At 39.6% G+C, this 24887-nt stretch overlaps 1 long non-coding RNA gene across 1 annotated transcript; it reads left to right on the plus strand.

The window, feature by feature from the left end:
• Positions 1-12753: 12753 nt before the first annotated feature.
• Positions 12754-17785, plus strand: LOC134429236 (uncharacterized). Its single transcript, XR_010030555.1, has 3 exons — positions 12754-12864; positions 16601-16685; positions 17721-17785. It is a non-coding gene; the product is annotated as an uncharacterized LOC134429236 (long non-coding RNA).
• The last annotated feature ends 7102 nt before the right edge of the window (positions 17786-24887 follow it).

A 24887-nucleotide genomic window follows, 5' to 3' on the forward strand; every position in this document is an offset into this window, starting at 1 on the left:
GGTGCTCGCTGCCCACAGGCACAGCAGGAACTCTGCTCTCCTCACTGGTGCTCACTCCCCACAGGCACAGTGAGAACTCTGCTCTCCTCATGTGGCACCTCACGCTGCATCCGAGCGCTCCCTCTGCTCCCAGCGCAGCCCTGCACGGCCAAGGCAGCAGCAATCTTGCTCCTAATCATCAGAGAAGCACCACTATGGAATCACTCATGGAAGAAGAGTGTTCTGCAGCCAGGATGCCTGTTTTGAGGTATGTGCTGCCATGGCTCACTGGGGAGAAGGGAAACCAGCCCCGTTCTTGAACGGGTGTGACATTGTGAATGTGCCACCTGTCCCAAGAGCTTGGCTCCTGCTCCCCAGTGTCCCCAGTGGGGTGTTACACTGTCCTTCCTAGGGTGACAACCGTGTTTCAAATACTTCCACCCCAGCTGCTAAATTTCTGAAGTTTTTGGCTTTCACACCAGCCAAGCAAGTGGACATTCCCCTTCTAAATGGGCGACTAATTGGCGCACAGATTCATTTGCATGAGTTTTCAGTTTTCAACAGGTGGCACTAAAGAGCCAATAAATGATTCTATTCCCAGTCTCCAGCATGCAAACTCCTGGGCAGGCACTTTTATATATGTTTATCTATTTAAATATGGCATTATAATTCCAGTGTAATTAGTCATGCAATTGAATTGCATGACCACATCCATCCAAGACATTTGCATGTACAATTAATTAGGATTTATCTAAAAGCATTCTTTTTGTTGTCTGTTTCCTACAAGTTAGATTACTCATGGATGGATTAGGTGCTGATTTCATTTTGAAAATGTCAAAATACATATACCTGGAGAAAAATAAGTCTGCAGACTTGGTAAGCAACAGACTGACAAAGAATTCTTTTTCTTTTCCTTTGTATTTTTATGATACTACCAAAGGCCAATGCTGTAGACCATGGCCAATGAGGACTAGACTTGCTGAAGTCCTAGAGAAGCAAAAGTCTGTAGCATCTTCTTCAGACTTCTTCATTTCAGCAGAAACAGGATTTTAAAAACCAGAATGGCTTTGCACACACTACCGTGATTCAATCCTCTTTCAGTGTAATTTTTACTTAAAATAATGAGTTTCCAATTGTTGCCATACATTTGTCAACATGAATTCTTGGACAATAATGGTCAGAAAAAGAAACAATTAAAGACATCCTTGGGAATGCCTTGTTTTCATGCAAAACAATTTCATCCATCTCAGTTGCAGGAGCAAATGGAGACCCATCTTGAGATGGGTTCTGCTATGACAAATGTGAACTAAAATACTATGAGTAGCCCAGAAACAACAACAACAACAACATAAAAAAGCTTTGAAGAGGTGTTCAAACTGATGACAATGAACCAAAATACCTCAGAATCATGAAGGGCATTTTGGCTTTGGTTTCTTGATTTTTTAAAAAGGCTTTTTTTTTTCTTCACAGTGTCTTTGCTTGATTCATAATTGGCTGGACAGGACAGCAAAGCTCTTCTTTCACTTTAATTTTGTCATCCAGTTTCAACCACTGCAGGATGTACTGGGTCACTTCCAGAAGAATAAGCATAATTAAAGAAAAGCTTTGAACCCCAGCTGAGCAATCTGTGAAGAAATATAAATACAGCTGTCAAAAACAAACAAACAAACGAAAATAGTTCATTTTGCATCTAAATATATCATCTTTCAGTCGTGGAGCCTTGAGGACTGTTTAATCCTGAAAATCACGAGGAGAACAGGGAAAAAGGTACCAAGATATTCTGTGGTTAGAAACAATTTCACAAGTAGGATGGAGGATGCTATCATGGCAACACTGCAGTGTGAAAGGGAGGAGCAGGCCAGCATTCCACATTTCTGGGCAGTCTTTGAAGTGACCTTTGCTTTGCAGCTCTTTCTTTTAAACAAATTATCTCCTGTACCTCCTCTATGAGCTCTCTTAGGCCACAACTTCTCAGAAGCCTTTTGTTCCATGAATGGCTGGTGCTGGGGGAAGCAGTAGACTGGTTTAAAATTGTTTCTCCCTGAGATCTCTCTTCTCTCTTTTCTTCTACTCCAAACTGCTTTTAAAATTTTTGTTTTAATTTTTTTTTTTTCTCTGTAGGGTGGGTGTATTTTTATCAAGATTTTCTTCTTTTGGAAAAACCCACCAGAGGAGTAAACAGTGAGTCCCTGAGGGGCACGCTGGCTGCTGATCACATCTTTAGCAAGTATTTCTGCTCTGGGTGTTTCTCACTGTTGATGTTTTTAGCATCCTATTAGAGTAAGGCCAGATGGATTTTCTGCTGGTAGAAGTACCCACTGAAATAGATTTTTTTTCATCCCAGAAAGTTGGTGGAAGGAGATTTCTTCCTATAGTGCATAAGATATCAAAAAGTACCATTCATCTCAACCTTTAACTAAACAATGCATTTCTAATTGCAATGTGCTTCAGGATCAGCCTGATCCTTACTTTTATGTTTAAGTGCTTTGTTGAACAGAATGCAAGCAGGCTCAATTCTTTGCTGAGCTGCAGATGAAAGAGCTACAGCCAGACACACAGGAGTGTGCAGTGTGAGTGTGTGAGTCTGTATTTCAGCTGTGGCAAATGATGGACAGTGCTGTGCCTGACAGATATGTATTTCAAGGATGATTATAGCTAGAGCAGAATCAGAATAAGTAGTTGAGAGGTTGGAACAAAATGAAAAGAAAAGGACTAGAAGGAATTAATCTTCCTTAATGTCTAGGTCATTTAAAATTCAACAAGTGAGAGTTTTGTAATGTAGTGTAAGGCACAATTTTTGAGTGGCCCAGAGGGTATTGAAGCAGTATCCTTACAAACTGCTCCCTGTGTACTTTGTAAAACTGTCTGAGCTATGCCCTGTCCTCACACCTACTGAAAATCTGCCTTTCACAGTTAATTTTATAGGATATAGCCATCCTTTGCAGATGTGGTTGGGTTTTTTTCCCCTAAATACACTGTTGTGTGTAAAAGCTACAAGCTTCATGACCTTGGTGAAAATGCTTGTTTGTGACTTTGGAGTGCACTCTGCCAGTAGCCAATTCCCTTTGAGAGTGACAGATGCAGCAGTGCTAATGACATGTAATATACTGTATGTGGCTTCAGATGTTCCATGAACACATGAAAGGTCCACAATCACATCCATATTTCAACAACCTGACAAAGCTTCCGCTGAAACAGTGGCCTATAACTCAAACATCTGATAAATGTTTGTAAGACTGCAACAAACAAAAAGCCAGGAAACTCTACCTAAGAAACATATTTGAAAGATAGAAAATTATTTGGAATTTTTTGGAACTAATTGACTCCTACTTTGTTAATGACTAAAAGGATTGAAGATCTGAGACTTAAGCATGTAAAATTTAAATTTGTCTGAAAGAAAAATGGAAAGGTTTTGCCTTGACAACAATTTGTTATCTGCCATTTAAAAGGCAAGTGAGGCAATAATTCCCCAGGTGCCGACTGGCAAGAGGTCAGATTGCTGGAAATGGAAGGATACTGAAAACCAGATGAGAAGAAGGGGAAGTCAGTAGTGTCTTTACTAAAACCTAATTAGGAAATAGCATCTTTTCCTCTGCTCTGGAAAGAGCAGAAACTATCAGTGAAATATCAGCAAACAGTTTGGCATCTTCAAAGATATTAATTAAGTAAAATTTGGAAAGTGCTTTGAAGATGAAAAATGGTAGGGAGTGCTAAGTATCACTATAAGCAGGACCAATGTGTCAACTGATGTTGTCTGTCTGCATAATATTGGCTGAACACTTGGGTAATTAAGGTCAAATGAACAGCCTTGTCTGGTCAATTTATTGGGTAAAGTGGGTCTTGTTTCTGGTTGAAGCAAGATGTGGTGTCTGTGTGACTCACAGACCTGAAAAGTGAACGTCAGACGTATTTAATGGCTTCACAAGCCACCAGTAGCAATAGCTGTTTCTTACTTTGTGGGTCTCTCTTAAACTCTCCAGACACCAGAGCAGTTTTTCATAGCATTTAGCAATTTCTAAATGAGTGATTATTAGTTTGATATCATACCTGCCTTCATTAAAGGCTTGCATGCCTTCCTGGACTAAGACAATATCTCATTCTCCAGGTCTAATTTTTCCACCTTACAAATATATTAGTGCTAAAGCATTTATGGAATTAATTTGGCAGAGGTTGAGGTAGGGAAGGATTGCTATTGCTGACCAGGAGGTGCTATTCAAACATCTATCAAGAGCCTGAAAGTACACTTCAGACCTTGTGCTTTTACTCTGGGAGAACTTGTTGTGGACCAAATCCAATTTGGGTTTCCAGATCTCCAGACTATAAAAAAAAAAGATACCACAAGGTTTTGCTGTACTTTTGCTGTACTAAATGAGCATAATTACATAAGTTAATTTACTAAGTTTCCATGTTTATTTTTACTAACTTTAGTGAGATCCCCAGAGACTACAGCCCCAATCACAACTGCAGGAGCTCAGTCAAACCACAGGTGAGAGCAGCTCAGAGGGGCTGCTCCCCTCAGCAATGTGAACCAGATCTGGTGCAACCAGGCAGGAGGGGCAAACCAGGACTCAGACAAAGACCCAGGGAGTGCAGACATCCCAGTAAGGAGATCCAGGTTTCTCAAAACCCAAAGTCATCGAATGGTTTGGGTTGGAATGGACCTTAAAAACCATTCAGTTCCAACTCTCCTGCCATGGACCACACTGCTCAGAGCGTCAGCCAACGTGGCCTTGAACAATCCACAGCTTCTCTGGGCAGCCTGTGCCAGTGTATCACCAGTCTCAGGCATTTCAAATGTTTGGTTCTATTGGAAAAACAAGTTTAGGGGCCCCTAAAACTCCCACACAACAGTTCAGAAAGCAGGAGGAGGACTTGTACCTGAGCTTTCAGTGTAAGTTGTGAGAGCCAGTAACAATAGATGATATTAACTGTCTAAAAATACTTTAATCACCTGAGAAGTTGTTGCAGACACTTAATTCCAGCTGTAGTTGTTTTCTTCCATCCCTATATAGTGCCAGGACTATGTGGACAACTTTAGCTCAGTGCAATCTCCTGCTTTGCTTGTGCGCAGTTACTTTGTCTTTGGGAAGGAGACCCTGAATTCATAGGGACTTCAAGAGACCTTGAATTCATAACTGACCAGGTATTCCAGATCCTTTTCCTTAAATGGGTTTTTTTGTGATGGGTTTGTTTGTTTGTTTGTTTGTTTGTTTGGGTTTTTGTTTTATTGTTGTTTTGTGGAGGGTTTTTTTGTGTATTTGTTTGGGTTGGTTTGTTTGTTTGGGGCTTTATGTTTTTTAATGGAAAAAATTTCCTATTTCACGTGGGAGAGCACCCAAGGAGCATCACTGAGGTGAATTCAGCCAGAATAGTTTCACTCTGAGAACGAACAAAAAAGTAAATTAAGCCACTTTCCAAATCTTTTTTTTTTTCTTAAGTTAAGTGCACTGTCATTCAATTAATACTGTAAAGGTGAACTGTGCATTCCAATGTTCTGTACAGATTCAAAAGTATTGGATAGCACAGAGCTAAAGAGAAACAAGGAAGGGACAGGCCTGTCTGTTAGTTATGACAGTTCTGCACACAAATAGCATGATAAGAATATCCCCAGTGGACATTAATGCAAACTAAACTGCCTTGAGATATACCTAGAACAACTTTCCATTTAGCATATCTTGTTGACTGAATCCAAAGCAATTCCTCAGAGGAAAGCAAATGCAGAACACAAGGCCATAAAGCTCCAAGTCCTTTCACAGAGTTGTAGCCAAAGAATTACAGAGAAAACTTGTGCATCCTGAAAGAAGTGGTGAGAAAGGCTGCTGGGAGACTTGTCCCCCTGTTTCTTGCCTCTTTGTTCTGCACCTGAATGGATGCATCTCAGGATATCTTCCATACAGGCAGACTTCAGATAGTTACACTTGAAAACTTTGCTGAACTGTGAAAATTGTGGCTTTCAGTCAGCATCCTTGTTTTGGATCTCAGGACACGTTCCTGAGGAACCTGCCTTCACAGGAGCAGCCTGGCTGCCTGGGGGGCACAGCTCTGTCAGGCAGCTCTGAGCACAGAGAAGCTCTTGGATGCACAGCAGGGCACATCCTTATCTCTGCAGTGCATAATCCAGCTTAGAGCTCATGGCACCCCTCCTTCCTCACGTCCTGGAGGCTGTAGCAGGTACAGATGCAGGATTTCAGGCCTTCACTTTGAGTCCTGCTCAAACTGACCTTTGGAATCTTGATGACCCCCCAGTTTTTTAAATTAAGAGTGTTGGACTTCTCTCCTTTGCATCATAGCTAAAACAATCAGCATCTAGGGTGAGGAAGAGAAGCTATGCAGGATAAATAAGAGTAGTTAAACAGGAGGACAGAGCCACCCAGTATAAATATCTCCCATTGTCTGTGTCCTGTACCCACAGGGAACTGTACCCAGCAATGCAAAGGATCAGTAGCTCATTTAGCACTTGTCATACCCCAAGGATGAGTCAGTCAATGACTTAACTAATCTGGCACAATGCAATGCCAAGTTTGATCAGACTATTTCAGTGGTTCAGCATTGCAGAAAAGAACTAAAGACTAAAAGTGATGTTGACTCAGCCATTTGGCTCTTGCCAATGAACGTTAGTGAGTTTTGAACTGCTCAGATTTCACTGCTAATGAAAATCTATTTAGACAAAGCAATTTACATGAATTTCTCATTTCCATATGAGATTTGAAGCCTTTGCCACATTGCTACCAAGAGAGGCAGTTCAGAATGCAGTCATTTGCCTCTGCTTTCTTACGATACACAAATGATTTTTTCTCACATAATTGCTTGATATCAATACTCAGTGGATATATTTTGACACATGACAGAAGATAATGGAATTTCCCAGGGAGCTGGGAGAAACAGAATATTCTATTAGGAAGAAGAGGATTTTTACATTTGGATTGATTGAAAATTTTAGCTGGTACATCAAGAATGTTTCATCTCCTCTGATAAATCAGAAATTGCCCAGTCATAGCTGGTACCAAGTAACAGGCTATTAGCTCCAAGACATTAAGGAAAAATTCCAGCTGTATTGAAGTCAGTGGTGGAACACACACTGATTTTCATGAGACGAGAATGTCAAAACCAGTAACAGCCAAACAAACACTTCAGCACTTAAATGCAGATTTCATGGTCCACAGTGAAGAAACCCCAGGCATCTAAACTGAATTTGGGCTGCAGGTATTTGTGACATCATCAGTGCCTAAAAGTTCACTAGAAACTGGGCATTTATAGAAAAGTGAAGCAAAAAAAAAGGCAAAGTGAACCCCAGGATGCAGTCCTAGCAGTCTTTGTGTGGGGCTGAGCCAGGTCCAGTCTCCCTCAGTCAAGGGGGATCAAACTCATATAATCCCAAACTGGGTACTGGCTTTGTACACACCAGCTGGTCATACTGGGAAATTCTCTGCCTCTCCTTTTTTGACCTATTGCTAGAGAAAAAAAAAAAATCAAGACTGTGTATGTTGGACAGGGAAAGATGAGAAATAAGCTGGACATAGCCAATCTAATGCAGTGATTGGGAACTGCACAGAGAGAGCTCAGGTTTGGTTCCTGGCGCCACAGCTTTTCCTGGCTTTTGTATCGGATTCTAGATGAACAAAAGCACTGCTCTCACTTTGAGGATAGGAAACTGAGAGACTGAAAAGTTACAAAAACTTATCTCAGACCCTATGTTAAAGGCAAAAAGAGGTAACGGGAGCCTCAGACCCAGCATTTCCCACTGGCTGGACTTACGTAGGGTAACACTGCCAGTGTTACTGCAGTTTGCTCAAAAAGGCATTTCTGAACTATTTATTTGAGACTAAAGAACCCCACAAGGGAGCAGTGAGATTACAGCTGGGCTTAGGAACCTTTTGCAGATGTGTTCCCCTTCGTTTCCATCCTTCCCAGACAGTTCTGATCTTACACAGAGCAAACACTCCTCTGCTGTGATGGTGGGCAAAGGGGTAAAGCTCCAAGATAGGGACATGAATGCTGGAGGAACCTCTGCCTTTTCTTTAAGTAATTATAGCCCTATCTTTATCCTGGCACTCCTCTCAGAGCTTACATTTACAAAATGAAATTGCCTATGAGGCTGCACACTTTCAGCAAGCCATTTAAAGTGCAGCTCTGAGACAGCTGAATGCCTGATTCTGGAGGCTGCTAGGCAAACCTAGGTGAGATTTTGAGGTTTTTGCTTTGGGATCTTAAGGGATTTGGCCAAATATGTTTGCCCAAATACATATTTCTTGTTCACTTGAGAGAGTTTGAAAATTGAAAAGAAACATCTTTGGATTCTGAAAGATAAAAGTAAATGTAGTCTTACTTTTCTTCTTCTTACAATGTAAAACTCAGCCTTGTTGTGCAAGGTCCATTGTCAGGATTTTTCTATGCTCAGAGCATTTTTTGATGGCAGCATCCCCAAAATCTTTTTGCCTTAATGGCAGACAACACAGGAATTTTGGGGAAGAAGGAGAAGCTGAAGCAACCTTTTCTCTCTGCTTTTCTTGCTCAAGGTGCCCAGATTTGGGACACCTTCCAAAACAAACTAGAGAGATGTTCCTAGATCAATGACAAGATCATGCTATATTGAAAATGAAACAATGAAGAGGAGAATGAGGCTCCCTGCATTGCATCCAGTCACCTTTTGGATGGGAGTGCCTCCCACAGCCACCAAACCGCTCCACTGAAAATGGTCTCTGAATTTTGCAGCAATTTCCCATCTTATATTGAATCAGGCATTTTCAATGCAATACATGAAGTAAGAGCAAGAGAACGAAAAGGAAAGAAGGCAGAGAAGGGAAAAAATGGAATTCTTCTAGATGGGGAGCTATTAAAACAGGCAAAAAAAAAAAAAAAATGATCCATAGGCCTCAGTTCTTTGTAATCTTTTATATTTTACAAATCTCAGAATTTTGCCCCAAAATGATACAGTTTGAAATACTGCAGTAATATCATGTGAGGAATGTTCCAGTGCTACATTTTAAAAGAAATCACAGGGACTGCAAAGGCTGTGGCCTTCATGAGCAAATTAGACATCTACAGCAGTTTAATCATGTTGAGTAGGATTCAGGTCACATATTATGATGGCTGAATATCAGCTTCTGTGTGTTCACATGAGGAACCTGTCAAAACTGCCCTTGTCACCAGTAAAGTTCTGATGTAAAATCAAGTCAATACAGGCTAGAGAACTGTTCAGCCACCCTGAACAGTTTGGGATCTACCTGGTCCTTCACATCTCTGATGAGGACTTGGAGCCATGGCATTGGAAACAGATGAGTACTAACTATTCTCTATGAAAATGTTTCATTTAGGTGTCTGGCCATCTCCAATTTTCCAGGACATTTAGGTACATAAAGAAATTAACATTTCAACTTTTGGCCTCAGTTCAAGGTGGAAAAGAACCACTGAAATATCAGAATTATTCCCAAAGCATCAACCAAAACGCCTGCCTGCTTTGCTTCTCGAGTCATCTGTGGGCTGCATTTGTTCTTCTTGGGAAACTTTTTATGAGACTTGAGGGACACCACTCTAGCCCAGACAACTTCAACACAGCTTCTGCTGGTTGGCTGAGGGTAAGACTGGGGGATTTGGAAGCACCTGACTGATCTGTGGCTGAGGAAATATGTGCTGAGTTTGGCTGTGTCCATATTAACCCACTCTGAATGTCAGCCTGAGCTGCGTTAATTGGTGGAGCCATTGTGCAAGCATCTGTCCTCTAGCTGGGAGAAAACACATTAAAGGTACAGATCAGTTAAGCCCCTGTGTGAAGTTCCTAATGAGAATAAAAGTGTGCAGACTATATTCCGTTTCATAGAATTGCCAGTTATTTGAACTCTCAAGTGTCCTTTGACTGCTTCCATCTAAATTTAGTTTTAAAGACCCCCCAAAACAACAAAAACCCCAAAAATTCCTTCCTTAATTTGCCCAAAATGTTTGGTCTTTACTTCAATTGCCTTTAAATCCTGTCAATTAAAATTTATAATGGAGAAAACCTGTTAATAGTAAAATGAATCCCCTTGCATTCCCAAAGCATGCAATAATTCTTCTCACCCAATTGTAATAAAATTTGTTGTGGCATAGTTTTTGGGATCAATACAGCAGACCACTGTCAATCAAAGAATTTTCTACTTACTTAAAAGTTAACAGACTTTTAGTGTCTTTGTGCTGCACTGAGGACAGTCTGAGTTACCACAGAAGATTAAATCTTTAATTTTACATTACTTCAGCCATCTCTATAGAACAAAGTGGGCTTTACCTGTTGAATATGAGGCTTATGTGAGCTGAAGTGCTCTTGAGACATTAAGAGGCAGTCTTGAACAGTCTCTGAGATTTAAGCTGAGGGGAATTCTAAAGGGATTACTGCAGCATTTTACATAAAACGAGAAATAAAAACAGACTTGAGCAATGCATGATCATAAACGCATTCCTGCTGTGATCAAGAGTTCTGTTCCCATTGCTGTTCTAAGACTAAAGCAGGAAGAACTGTCAAAGGGCAACCATACTTGTAAGGATTTGTACAAGTCAATTTATAATGAAATTAAGGGGCTGAGTAGTTCTGAAAGATTTGTTAAAAAGGGAGATACTTTTCATAGTCTCTCCAGCCCAGAGGTGAGAAACACAAGCATTATTGGAATACTATTTTGCAGAGGAGGCAGGCTATTTTCCAAGAACAGACATGGCTAAAAACTCATACACAAAAAAGGAATTTTAGAAAAAAATCACAATCATTTTTAGTTGTTGGCAACACTTTTCTAAAGAATACAAAGGTAACCAAATTATGAAGAAATTATTCAGAAATAAAACAAATACTGAGTGACTTATGCCTACCCTTACATGCTTAGTTTATGAAGAAAATAAGAAGCAGTAACTGTGCTCCTTCTAGCTGTGATTCACCTTTCCTTCACCTTTACTACAGCTCCATTTATTGCTGTAATGGTGTAAAAAGGCTTCTGTACGGCCTGTATTGAGTAAGAAATCTGTCTGTGTTTGTGTAAATGTGTGAAACATCCACATAAAACACAGTATACTTAATGTTTTAATGGAGAAATTAGGATAGAGCAGCAGCAACTGTCAGCAAATAGAATTAGTTTCTTGTCACACACTCACTAGCAAAGAAAGATATTTGTTCTTTGTGACTGCAAATCCTTAGGAGGTGAAAGCTGGGGTGTTATTCCCTGTGGTGATTGTACCTTGGCAGGGATCACATCTACAGACCCTCTTGGTCCTCAGGAGGAAAAGCAGCCTGGGTTACAGATGCGCAAATTTCCCAATGCTCTGAGCCACAGATATCAACCATCACATGGACCAAAGCCACAGAACTGGATCACCTCTGTATCTTTGAACACAAAGAGAGCTTCAGAAAATCCCTCAGATCAAGAGAAGCTCAAACTTCTCTGAGTCCTCCTCTGCTTTCCTGCAAAGAAACAAGCATGGAAATCAAATTGTGCATTTGGTTGTGACAGACAGATATCTCTTAGAGATTTATTAAAAGCACAAAACAGCTTAAATTTGTGGAGAAGAGGTAAGTCTATGAAATTTACTTTGTAAAACTGGTCTGAGTGAAAGTTAGATTTGTCCATTGTTAGACCATGTAATTATTAAATCTCAGCAAATATTTACTTGGGGAAATACCATGGAGAAATTTCCATCTCTGTTTATATGACTAAATGGTTGAACTCCCTCTATGGAGATCTCTTCTGGTCAATTAGAAGCAGCATGAAAAGGAATAAGGATCACAGAAAAGAAGTGTTTGATAATTATCATACAACAAAATATGAAATATGAGTGGAGATCAACCACACATTGTGAACCATGTGCATAATTATCATAAACTTTTATACTGCATCTTCGTCTCTATTACAGCCTCACCATATGAAATACAGATCAGCTTCAATTAGGGTAATTTATAAACAGAAGGTCACCTTGCAATGTAGCTTCTTAACTATGCAGAATGCTACATGGATAAATACTACATTTAAATTATTAATGCTATATGTTTATGCTATATATGGTTTTCTCAAACTATATTCCATTTCATATAATTACCAGTTTCTTCCCTGTTCTCTGAACTCCTCTGCCTTTTCCAGGATTTCTGGTAATTTTAATCAAATGGAGGGGATGCAAATTCTGAATGGCTGCTCACAAACATTATTAAATTATTATCTTAACTTTGAGCAATGGCCACCAAAAAGTTATTTCCTATTTCTCAATCATGGCACCTTTCAGAAAGTGCAAGGATTTACCCCCAAGGAAATGCAAACATACAAATATTCGACATCTGTAAATATTTAAAAAGATCTAGGATATTCCACAGTAGTGAGGAGAACATACCTGAAAGCCCTGAGAGCAGTAAGCGCCCAATGAATTTAGTTGGTGATTCTGACATTCTGTTGTAAAGTCATCCCACTGTGAGCTGAAGATTAGATAGCCTAGTCTGGGTTGTGTTTATTTTGTTATGTTGAAAAAGATATCTCAGTTGATTAAAATATTTTTTATAGATTAAAGACATTTTTGTCATTTTTAATGACTTACTACTAGTACTTTATAAAAAGTATTTGAGATTGTGTTGACATATGCTTTAAAACAAGAAAAGCTCAAGTGGTATTTAATGGATAACTTATTACAAAGAAGGAATTCTCTAGACCTGCTTTAATTCACATTGTTTGGATGGAGCACCTTTCTCACACGATAAAGCACCATGGGTACAGCTCAGGAAGACTCGTGTGGCCAGGGAGCAAATCAAAGGGAAGGGCTCAGACAGGGAAGGGCTCCAGTGCTGCTGTACATTCGAGGGAGATCAGAAATGCTGAGCTGTGTCATGTACGTCACATCCCACAGAAACCACCCTGAGGAACCCGGTGGAGCCACATGGACACCAGCAAGGTCGGCCTTGTCCTCATTCCCCACCCTTGTCCTGGTCAGACAGGGAGCAGAAATGGAATCATGGCCTCAGGGAATGAGGTCCTTTCCTGGCCCTGGGCGTGTGTGGTCCCCATGGACAGGACAGACAGAGAGGAGTTCCCAGAGGGCTCCTTCTGTCAGAGCTCCTTCTCCCTGTCAAGGAGTGCAACCACAACAGTGAGCTTGTGCACAAAGTCCATAATTGACATCTCCCTCAAAATTAGTTAGGTGGCCTTTCACTGGTCATGTGGCCCCATCATTCTTGTGTATCTGGCTACATGACGGGCCCAAAACATTCTGTTTGGTGCAGTTAGGGCTCTATTTGGGCAGATGGTAGTTGTGAGCTCTAATTCCTCAGCCTAATATGTATCCACAGACCATCTTCCAAGCTGCTGGGCAGGGACATTAATTTTGTAATGAAAATTCAAAAAGAGTGATTGTATTTGCATTTTTTTAAAAAATATAAGGGCCACCAGCTGTTGGTGATTCTTCACTTTTCATTTATTGCATACAATTATAGCATGTATTGATGGTTGGAGTGTCATCATGGTGTGCCTCCTAACGTGAGGACATTCAGCAAACTGTTCTGTGACTCCATGGACATTTATGACACCCCTGCATTCTATAATACAAATCTGTGGAGCTTCTGATTCCTCTGCTGCAAACAAGCAAAGTTAAACCTGATTAATTGAGAGCAATGCAAGAGTTGGCAGTGACAACAACCACACTTCTTTGGGCTGGGCAAAATTGTGTTTGCACACATTAAGCATTCTTTAAATGCTGTGCTGGGCCTCCAGAGCTTAGAAGTTAAGAACTAGAAATGCTTAAATTTCTGTACTGAGTGACTTCCACACAAACCTGAGTACCTCACTGTGGGAACACACACTGCAGCTTGCATGTGGATACCAAGTACAGGAAGGGTTCCTGTCTTTAGAAGGGTCTGCAGCAGGTCTGAATGAACTGAGGCAGCTACACTCAGACTCAGCTCAAGTTTATGCACCACAATGAGCTCTCAGGAACTCACATTGAATGTTTTGGATTCAATAACACTGAAAAACTCAGTGGAGTAGGGCTGAACTGCACCTTTAAACACCAAGAATACTTCAATATCCAAATCAAACTATTTTTCTAACATTTCCGTTCCAAATCTTTCTCCAAATAAAAAGGTGCCCTTTGCCAGAGTTAGTTTAGATGAGACCAAGCTGGGAGGAATCTCAGTTGGCCTGTCATTTGGGATTTGAGTCTCACAACTGAGCACATCATACTGCAATGCAGCAACTTTAAATCAGAGCTTTCTCACAAGAACAATGCCCAGTGAAAAGCAAAGAAAGAAGAAAACCAATAAAACCTTATTCTTTTAGTACATACATTCAATTCCAAGAGAAACTGAGACAGTGAAAGCGCTACTTTTTAATCTAGTATATTTTCATTAATGTTTAGGGGTTACTTCAAAGCCATGGACGTAACAGAAATGTGCCTGAGAATGAATATTCACTGCCAGTGAATAGTCTGATTCTAATATCAATTGTAATTAAAACAACATTAGAAGGTTGGGGCCTGAGTCAGTTTTTTCTCTTAATATTTGTTCTCTTTTCTATCAGATGGTTGCTACATGAAGATGGTGGTCTTCAAAGCTTGACTTCATCTCTTGGTTAATTCTAAATTCCAGAAACTGCAATAACATGCGGGCAACACTGACTTAAACCATAGCTGGCCAAAATCATGTTCAAAATGTTAAATCTAAGATTGATAAGTTCTTGTATATTCTTTTGATAAATCCTAAATAATCTAAAAAACCTTAAAATGAACCTGAACTTCATCCTGTCCTTCTGTGGTTTTAGTCACAGAACATGTCAGAGGTCTGAGAAATCTGTAGGGATCCCTTGTTGTGATCTTGGGATGGTGGCAAAATGTATAATCTGTGTGATCTGATTAACTCAGTGCACATGCAGCTATGTAAAGCCAAAGCTTTACATATTTCTGGGATTCCCCCATGTCTGACTCTCCAGGAGTCTTCTTTCCCCTCTCTGTTTCCATACTTGCAGAAACACTGCCAGGTCTCCCACCAGAGAGGTCAGGAAGGTTTTTGGTCTCTGACACCCTCCTGTGAGGATTGTCATGAGGGGGTGTCTGACATCCCTGATGACAAATCTTTTCAGCAGCTCACGCAGACTCCATTGATCCTGCCATCCAGGGAAGCCTGTTTTCCTTTAAAAATCGGCACCAGCTCCCATCAATTTGCATTATTTCATTACTCACCACAAAGAAGGCTTCCGGCAAGGTGCTTCAACAATCACCAGATAATGGTTGAGAAGCATAAATAATCATTTAAAAACTTCTGGGACTTTAATCAGCCATCAGGCCATTTAGGCAGGATTTTAATGCTGCCTGGTAGGAGAGCGTGCATAATGGGGCCTCTTCAGAGGCGTTTTTCACAACAGATTACTCAGCATATAGCGAGGGATATATTCAGAATTAAGGTGTCTGAGCCAAAAGAACTGGGCAGGAACGGGCAAGCTCCGCCAATTGCTGCAGATAAACTCTGTAAGCTTTGGCTTTGTCTGTGGGCAACCTCGCAGGCATCGCTCCTGTGTCACGGCAGCTCTGTTTGCACGGGAGCACCAGCCCAGAGAGCCCATCTGGGGAGAATTACCCAGCACGGGGATGAGCCCAGCACAGCCCTGCAGGCCTGCAGGATTTAGCAGAAGGTTTGGAAGGAGTGGCATTGTGCTCCCATGTGTTAGTAAAAGCCAGACAGACTGTGCTACCTTGCAAATAATATAGCTTACCTCTTGTCCTTTAAGTAAGGACACTTAAAAGTGCTCTCCCTCCCACCCAATAAATAAGGAAACTGAGGCAGATGTAGTTGAATTCCTGCCAGCACTGTTTTAGCAAACCAAGATTTAGATTCAACTCCTCAAAACAGCTCAAAACAGCTGGGAAACTCCAGGAAAGCCTCAAATATTTATTTAACCTACCTTTTAAATCCATGGTTTACACTCTCTTAAAATAAGAGATTTGAAAAGAATTAGTTAAATTGCATCAAAAACCCCCTCACAAGCATCACCTTGTAGGATGCACAGAGCACTGTGCCAGAATGAAACAATTCACTAAAAGACATAAAACTGGATTTACCTCTTCAAAGGGCTATCTTACACAATAGCAGTCTTAGGGTCGTTTCTTGACAAAGGAATATAACCTTGGAAGATATTTTTGATACCTAAACAAGATATATATACATATAGATATATAGATACATAGATGATATGTAGATATATAGATATATAGATATAGATATAGATATAGATATAGATATAGATATATATTAGATTATATGTAGATATGTAGAGATATAGAGATAAATAGATAGATAGATGATAGATAGATAGATAGATAGATAGATAGATAGATAGATAGATAGATAGATAGACAGATAGATAGATAGACAGATAGATAGATAGATAGATAGATAGATAGATAGATAGATAGATAGATAGATAGATAGATAGATAGATAGATAGATAGATATACATAGATATATAGATGTGCATGTGTGTGTGACTTCACAGTTAATTTTTGAAAGAGGTAAGTTTCAGATTCTGAGTCATGGCGAAGCTGTTGACAATTTCACCTTGAGAAATTTATTTTTTCCTTGCTTGCAGCACATCAGTCTCTTTCCCTGCTCTTTGGTTACCAGTTGTTCTTTACACATCCACAGGAAGGTCTGAGATTGTCTGCTGGCTTCTCTCAGAGGAATGTCCTGAATGGAGCTTGCTGTCAACACAGCTTTCAAGACAAAGAAGGTAAATCTTTAAAAATGTAAACTGGAGCACGGTGCCTAACTCTGCTGAATTGTTCATGGGAACAAGACACATTACTGCCCTTTCTGCTTTTAAAAATCATCCTGAGAGTTATTTATCAGATTAAGGTTTTAACACAAAAAAGGAGCGTGACTCTTGACACAATCCATCCATTCAAATCATCAGGAAGGAGGAAGAGCTTGAGTTTTGCACTTGGATTATCCTCAAGAAATGTACATGGCTAATAAAAATACTTATGGAGTCTGTGTTTAAATCTACATCCAACACTAGGCAAATATTTGCATACTCTAACTTAACTCAATGTAAATCAGGGTTCTTGTCAATTAATTATTTGATTAATCAGTGAATCAATTGGTCAGTTCTAAAATAGTGGTAGGAGCTCTGGGAGAAACATCACAGCATTAAAATTGTGGCAGACCAGAAGAAAAAAGATGGAAAACCACAAATTGCCTGGCAGATGTAAAGGAAGATGCAAACTCTTGTTGCTGGAGATTCACTATGACCTGCATTAAAGGCAGCACCATCATGGAGATGCATTTGGAATAATGCAAGTTTTAATGTTTCATGAGCACTTATATGGCAGAGATGAGACAAGAGACTCATGTCTGTATAAGAATTCCTGGAATTCTTTTGGAAATGTTTAGGGTGATGTTTTAAGGGAATATGAGTATCCAAATCTCTAAGGCAGTGCTGAAAATTTCAATATAATGCCACCTACTACAGACAGAAAAGCAGCAGAATCACAGAATCTTGGAGGAACACAAACCTTCCTTCTGGCCTTGGAGTTTTCCATACTCTGATGAGTTAATCAAAGATATGTACTCAAGGTTTGGATTAAATGTTTCAGTGAATTCTATTTGGCAATGCATGTCACAGATTTTGAGGTGTAACTCAGTAAGTACTAAAGACAAGGAGAAGAAAATAGAACAGATATCCCTTTGCATATTGCTGAAGAATGTGGATTAATGTGCAGGTAGAAAGGTTTGTAAGAAAGCTCAGACAGCCACTCTTTTCCAGGTGTTGCTCTTGATGACAGCAATGGGGTCCCAGGGGAAGAAGCAATGTTCCTAGACATACTGGAGGACTGTTTCCTTACAAGGTTTGTTTAGCAATCAACAAGAACAGACATTGTTTTCACTGCGTCCTAGGAAGTGAGCCAGGTGTAATAAATAAGTAAGGAGTTGGTAAACATCCAGGGTCTCCTGTTCAGAGTATCATCAAAAAACTCCTGAGGATATGTGCAGAAGTCAGCAGCACAGAAAATATTGGCAATGTGGGAACAAAGAGCAAGGTAAAGAAAGTTGACTGATATTGCCAGAAGAAACATCTTGTAAAAGTGGAAGACATAAAAGAGAAAGTTAGAAGTGATTGCATTTCATCAAGTAAAAGCAATGTTACTTTTTACATGCAACATAAGGAGCAAATTCTAAACAAATTTGTAAAAAAAAAAATCATTTTTATGCATGCAAGTTTTGGCTTGTTTACAATCATTAGGTAAATATGGCTGTGCATCCAGAAATCAAACATAGGCTTGGGGCTAATGTGCAATCTTTTTTAGGTTTCTCATGTAATGACTAATGACAAGGTCAGTAGCTCAATTTGCACCAATCTGTATTTATCCTACAAGAACAGTGCAACCCTTACCCCTGTGTGAGAAAGTAATTGCATTTTCTCACTAATTAAAGCAACTGCTGGTATCATCCTTGTCTTGATATACCTGGCATTTGTTCCAAGTCCTTTGAAATTGTTGGGGTTTTGCTCTGTTATGTCTATGGGACGATTTTGCATATGGGTGAAATGAGTTGTCTTTTCCATATTCAAGCTTGTTCCATCCAATTTGATCCTCCTTTCCTCCTGACTGGAATGGAGTAGGTATCTGTACTAATTTTGTCTCTTCCAGTCTGCTAGTCAACAGACCTATCATGTTATTCTTTACCTACTTTCCCTCTAAATTAATTTCTCATCATACACATATCAAACAAAATGTTCCTTGCTCCCACTCATCTTGTTTGTCTTTCTTTGAACTGCCTTAATTCTGGTGTGAATCAGTGGTGAGACAAAGAGATTTATTTCATCTAACTTTAAATATGTAGAAGTTAGACCTGATCTAGTCTCATTTAATCCTGGCAAATTCTCTATCTATGAAGAAAAACAAGCATCTCAAGAAGGCAACTTTTTCAAGTCTGTTTCAGAAAGATAAGCCATTTTTAGTTCTGATGTATTGAACAACTAGCTCTGCTGTAAGTGTCTAAAGGCCAATGTTAGCTCTTTAAATGCCTGAAGGTGAAGGTGAATGAAAGATTTCCTCCTCACCCTGGTCTTTCTATATGGTCAAAGGAGATCTCGTGGGCAATGGCCATGGAACTTTTAGTTCAACTTCTCCTCCTAATGCAAAGATGAACCATGGCCAGAGTTCTAGCATGGAAGCATCTGCTTAGGATCAACCACAACAGTGGAAGAAACAACCCATTGACAGTGGTGAGGATCTCTGATACAACAGTAAAGGATTAAGCTCAGAAATTATTGCAGAAAGGAGCCATCAGATTTCCAGTGGCACTGGCCAGAAAATGAGGAGGATTCATTTTACATTTTCAACCAGTTCTGTTCTCTTGTGTTACTTTTTGGAACTGTTCTCTATAATTTCTTACATTTTGTCCACTGGAATTTTATGCTGAAGAATTCAGTCTGCCAACCAGATCTATTTCTTTAGCTATTGCCATTAATCCAAAACCATTCAAAATGTGACTACAGCTGCACACAGTAGCCTGCTAAACAGCCATGCATGGCCTGGGGCAGATTGGCAATTTATTTGGCACCCTTTAGAGAAAAAAAATGGAGCACTTTTACCATCTTTAATTGTAGGTAAGCTACTCTTTGTAGAGCACATATTGTAGAAGGAATGGGGAATACCATGAGTACCAGTAATACCTTGCATAACAGCAAAAAGTTAAAAGGGAGCTTGTTTTTGAGGGCTCCCATAGCAATAGCCTCAGCATCACATGAGCAATCCCCTCAGCCCTCTGAAAATAAACCACGTTTAATTGACTGGATAAGCAGATCACAAACGTTAAAGCCAGGAATGCCCCTTCAACTGTAACTTTGAACTGTAGCTCACACGCCCTTTGGCAAAGCCTTTGCACAGAAACGTGTACATCCCTTGGCTATAACAGTAATTTTGGCTGCAGCAGTAACATGTACACCCTTTGGCAAAGATCTTGCACAGAGGAGGAAAATTTTTTTTTTGAAGAGTGGAGCATTTCCCAGTTAAATCCTGGCTATAGGACACCCTCACTTTATTATTGCAAGAGTATCTTTGAAAATATTTTTTATCCTACTACAGTGAAAAAGTGCTGCGGACCATGCACACCATCAGCAAAGAGAAAAGGAGGCATTTTAGGATTCTTTTGGTTTGCAAGCCAAATTCAGTTCTCAGATACACCCATGAGGATCTGTAACAAGGCTACTGAATTAATAGGAGTTACTAAATGCTTTCACATCCTTAAGTAGATCAGAATTGGACCATTAGATCACATTTATGCACAGGTACAAATTTCATTCTAAAAGGAAGTAGTTATTTAAATTACCTTCAGAAATTCTTTGCTTGACTCCTCTTTTATCTAAGCAAACTAAGATAATACCAAGAGGGCTTTCATGCAGCAAGTAAGCAAACCCTGAAGTAAAATCCTCAGAAGCACAGAAACTTCTGTGCATGCTGTCAGGGGCATAAATAATGTTCACCACACACCTTTTGAAAGAAGAGCCACGGAAGTCGTGACAAGTGATGCTGAAATCTGTGGAAAATTCATGTTTGTGTGTGTATGTACATGGGTGTACAGGGTTGTTCATTAGAAAATGTGTACATTGCTGCCACGAGCCAGCCAATGGAACGAGCCAAAGGGCAGACTCTGACTTGGCTCAGCACTCATGAATGAAGATGAGCCAAGGAGGAGCAAAGGACATTGCCAACAATTTGGCACAGTTTCCTGGCAGTCAGTGATCACTTCAGGTATTTTTCTTTCAAGGTGTGTACAGGCACATCCAGTGACTCACCTGTATTTACATCCAGAGAGCCAAGGCAGACCCATACCTTGGCCCTGAGCTGTTCCACGTCCCATGTTTTCTGCCCGTCTCGTTCCCGTAAATTGAAGGCAAGAAGGGGAGCTGCCTGTTAAACTGTCCTCTCATAAAAGTGAAGTTTTTCAGCTGATTTAAAGACTGCAGAACTGGATCTCACTAATAGAGAATCCCTCTGCATCTCTGAGGTGGGGAGAGAGTCACCTGCAAAGGGACAAGGAGCTTATTGTCCAGCTGTCCCTACAGCATCCTTGCCCCATAAAACCTGCAGAGGCCTCACTCTTGTTATCACAGCTTTATCAGCCAGGGAAGTGTTTTCCTATCACTGGCCATCCATAGTAAGAGCTCAGGGAGCTCAAGGACCTATCAGTCTGGCTCTGCTGTGAATAAGCCTTGTCTCCCCTGTGTCTGCTTGCCCACTGAAATTACTGGGATTTCAGTACATTTGACATGCTCTGTTCTTCATATTCTATTGCCCATCAAAACTTCCCTGTCATTCCATTTCCTAGACTCTCTTTCAAGATGAACCTACAGAGCTTTGACTGATGTAAAATAACTTATTCTCTGCCTAAAGTCACCTTGGAATCACAAAGTGGTCAAGGAGAGAGGTGGTGAGCCATTATTTTTAATTTCTGCTTTATTTTGAGACATGCTTGACTGTCACATTCTCTTGTCATTGCTAAAGGAAAACAGAGCTGACCAAATATGATGACAAACAAAATTATAAAAGCCTAAGTAAAGGTATAGATTTACTATAAGCCTTACTCAGCATACAGTGGAAAAGAACATTTTTAATTGTTGGAGTGTTAAAGATGAAGCTGCATTGCAGACCCTGAAGTCAGGATACCTTTGGGCTCTCATTGGGGCATCCTGGAAGCTCTTGGGTTTCACATATTACCTTAAAATGAGTGTATCTATCTGAATGACTCGTACAGTCTAAATCTACAGGAATATTTTTTATCATCTGGGGAAATAAAGGTAAAATACCATATAGATTCATGGGGCAAAACAAGGTTAAAAAGAACTGAAGACCACTTCTTCCACTGAAATTAAAGAAAATCAAAAGAATCAAGGCCACCTGATAGTTCCTGTTCCCGGGCACCAATCTCTCTAAAAGCTTAAGAAATGGAAATTGGGAGTTTCATTCATGAAAAACTAAGAAATCAGGTATTTTGGAAATAACTATATTGCTATCAGTCTGTATGTCTGTCTTCCCTTCAGTTATTAGGAGTTCAAATCCGTTGTTCAGTCTGCATGTGAAGGACCACCAAGCTGGACAGGAGCTACAAAGAAAGAGTCCCTTTGGATGAGTGAATTGTGGACTGGAAAAAGCTGTATTAAGTTCAGAAATGCATCTGCTTGAAAACAGTGCCTGACTAATGGTGCTTGCAGAGGGTTTGAATGAGGATAATGAGGTAGTTCTGCAACGCGTGTTTACAGGTGCTTTCTCTGTAGCTTGAAAAGCAACTTGAGATAAAACACAAGGATGTCTGCTTGAAAAGGAAACAAATTGGCTTATTAACTCTGCTTTCCTGGCAGTGTTAGCAGGCTGAGTATGTTTCAAAAAAAAGCAAAAGGGTTTTTTTGTTTTACATCTAAAATTGCAGTAATGAAACACGTGATACATCACTACATCTACGTAGGGAAGCATGATGAATATTTATTTATGTTTTATTTTAACTGGATATTCCCTAGAGATAAAAACATTTTTATTTGTGGTGAAAATTCAAAAGTCATTAGTCTATTCTCCTTTCAGTTTCTCTGCTTTTGCCCATAAAATTCAGGTTTTGAGGAGCTAATTTTCTGGCAGAAAAGTCAATAACTTCTGAAATTTCCACTTTGGTAAAAAGTTAGCTTTCATTAAATAAGTTACATGCAGATTGTCCCATTAGTGGAGATGTAACCACACAGGCACACACCACATGGCCTTCATGGTGGTCTGTCTGCTCCTGGAATTAAATGGACAATTTCAGAGTTACCTGCTCTGTTTACAAAGCTGAGATGGACCACATTGTGCAAGAACACGTTTCTAACAGGGCAGCTGATGAGCCCAGAGACAGGTGAAAACATCTAGGTTTGCATAGGAGATTTTAACTCTTGCTGCTTTCTGAAATAAAGAAATCAGCATGAAAAATTTACTTGAAAATCTACTTCTGATTCAAATGCAGCTTTGATACAAAATTTTAATAAGCTTAAAAAAGATTCTCCTTGCAGCAGGAGAATGCATCTTTGAACACCCAAAAATGATTCTGAGTCTTCTCTGTATAAAACATTTACCTTTACAATCAGCTGAGAAGTTTTCATCCATCTGGGCATCAGACTGAGCCTGGTTTCCATCAGCCTTGCTGGGAATTAACTCCACCACAAATTCTTGATTAACATATTAATTGCACATCATCTTAAAAAAAAAATACATGAATTTTTTCATAATTCTTACATATAGACTGACAGTAAAACAGAGGGCTTAAAAAATGACATCTGAGTAGATGAGAGGAGACACCTTTAGAAAGACCTTTATCATGTCTTGCTTGGACTTTACACTAATGTCTGTTTTATTTGCTTAAATAAAATTGCTTACAGAAAACAACAATTAATGACCATACACACAGCATACCCAAAGCAATGTACTTCAAGGCAAACTTTAAAAAATCCAAACTTTCAGATTATGCCAGGACAAATTTCCTTTCATCTTTTTACAGCTCTCCTACATCTAAGTGATTTTTATTTCTCTCAGTGAAGATGGGTCAATATTTTCTCTTAAACTTTACAGTTTTACATACAAAATCAGTAATTACTGTGGGTAGAAAACTATCATAACACCTAAGAACCAAGCACTTATTTTAAAATCTAATCTCAGGATGACTGAATGTTCTATTTTAAAGCTAGTCTTGTTTGATAATGACTTCTTAGGGCTTGAACTGATTTCTTTTGCCATTTTGATGACAGTAGCAGGGCTGGATATTGGATTGCTGAACATTGCAATGCCAAAATCTTGTCTTTAGTAAAGACTTCAGTCCTCACCTGTGGAAAAACACAATGGGCAGATATGTAGACAAAAAGTTCAAACAGGTTTTGGAAGAGAAGCAAGGTAATTCTTTTCTATAAATTAAATAACCCTAAAAATTATATTATATTTATAGGAGTCATTAAAAGGTGAGATATATTTCCTTTCATTCTTTAAATGTATGTTATGTCTGAAAAAACCCCTGAATACCCACTAATACTGAAAGAGAGAAATCAGCCTTAAACTCAGCAACATTTAGAAATGTCATCTCATTTAAATTCAATCTAAATTTAGGGTTTTTTTCACTTGTTATCATAATATTTCAATAGGTGCTACTGCTGTTATAAATCTATCCTAATCATGAAATCAAGGCTCCCTTTGCATATACAAGTGATCTTAAAAACTGCCTGAAAGTCTGCCAGATCTTTCCCAAAATATGTAATCTTTGTAGAGGTTATTGTCAGAGCATACTAGTGTCTTGTAAACCCAAATACACCTTCTAAATCTCAGTGGAACAGGCAGAAAATATTCATCCAAGGCTCTCTCACAGACCTGAGATAACTCCATGTAAGTCACAGGTAGCTGTTAAATTCCTTAGGATGCCATCTGTCAAGTGATAGACATTGGCAGAGATCATTTCTTTATTCAACTTTTTTAACTCTCCCAAGAAGCTAGTTTCAATTTTTTCCTTGGTATTTACAGGAGAGAAACAGGCTGCTGCAGGTTTATGGGGGTTTGGGGTTTTTTTTGTTTTGTTTTTTTTCTTTTCTTTTTTTCATTCTTAAAGCTTTCTCACTGATTCCCTTCAATCCCAGTCACTCTTGGTGGCCACACCTTGTCAGGCTGGGTATGAGGGCCCTGGTGGAGCACAGCACCTCTGAAACACAATGTGTGATGAACTACCAGTTTAATAGACCCCAACAGCACGACTCCATGTCAGGCCTTCTCAGATCTGACTGTGGACAAAGTTTGCAGGTTGAAGGTTCGATGATTGAAAGGAGCAAGAAAAGAATCCAGGATTTGCCATCCTTGCAGACTGGGCTCTTAGTATTGCACTAAAATATCACCATCTGCAGAAGCATAAAGTGGCTTCTTTCTGTTTTGTT

Source organism: Melospiza melodia, chromosome 1, assembly GCF_035770615.1.
Source record: "Melospiza melodia melodia isolate bMelMel2 chromosome 1, bMelMel2.pri, whole genome shotgun sequence".
In the NCBI taxonomy this organism is placed as follows: domain Eukaryota; kingdom Metazoa; phylum Chordata; class Aves; order Passeriformes; family Passerellidae; genus Melospiza; species Melospiza melodia.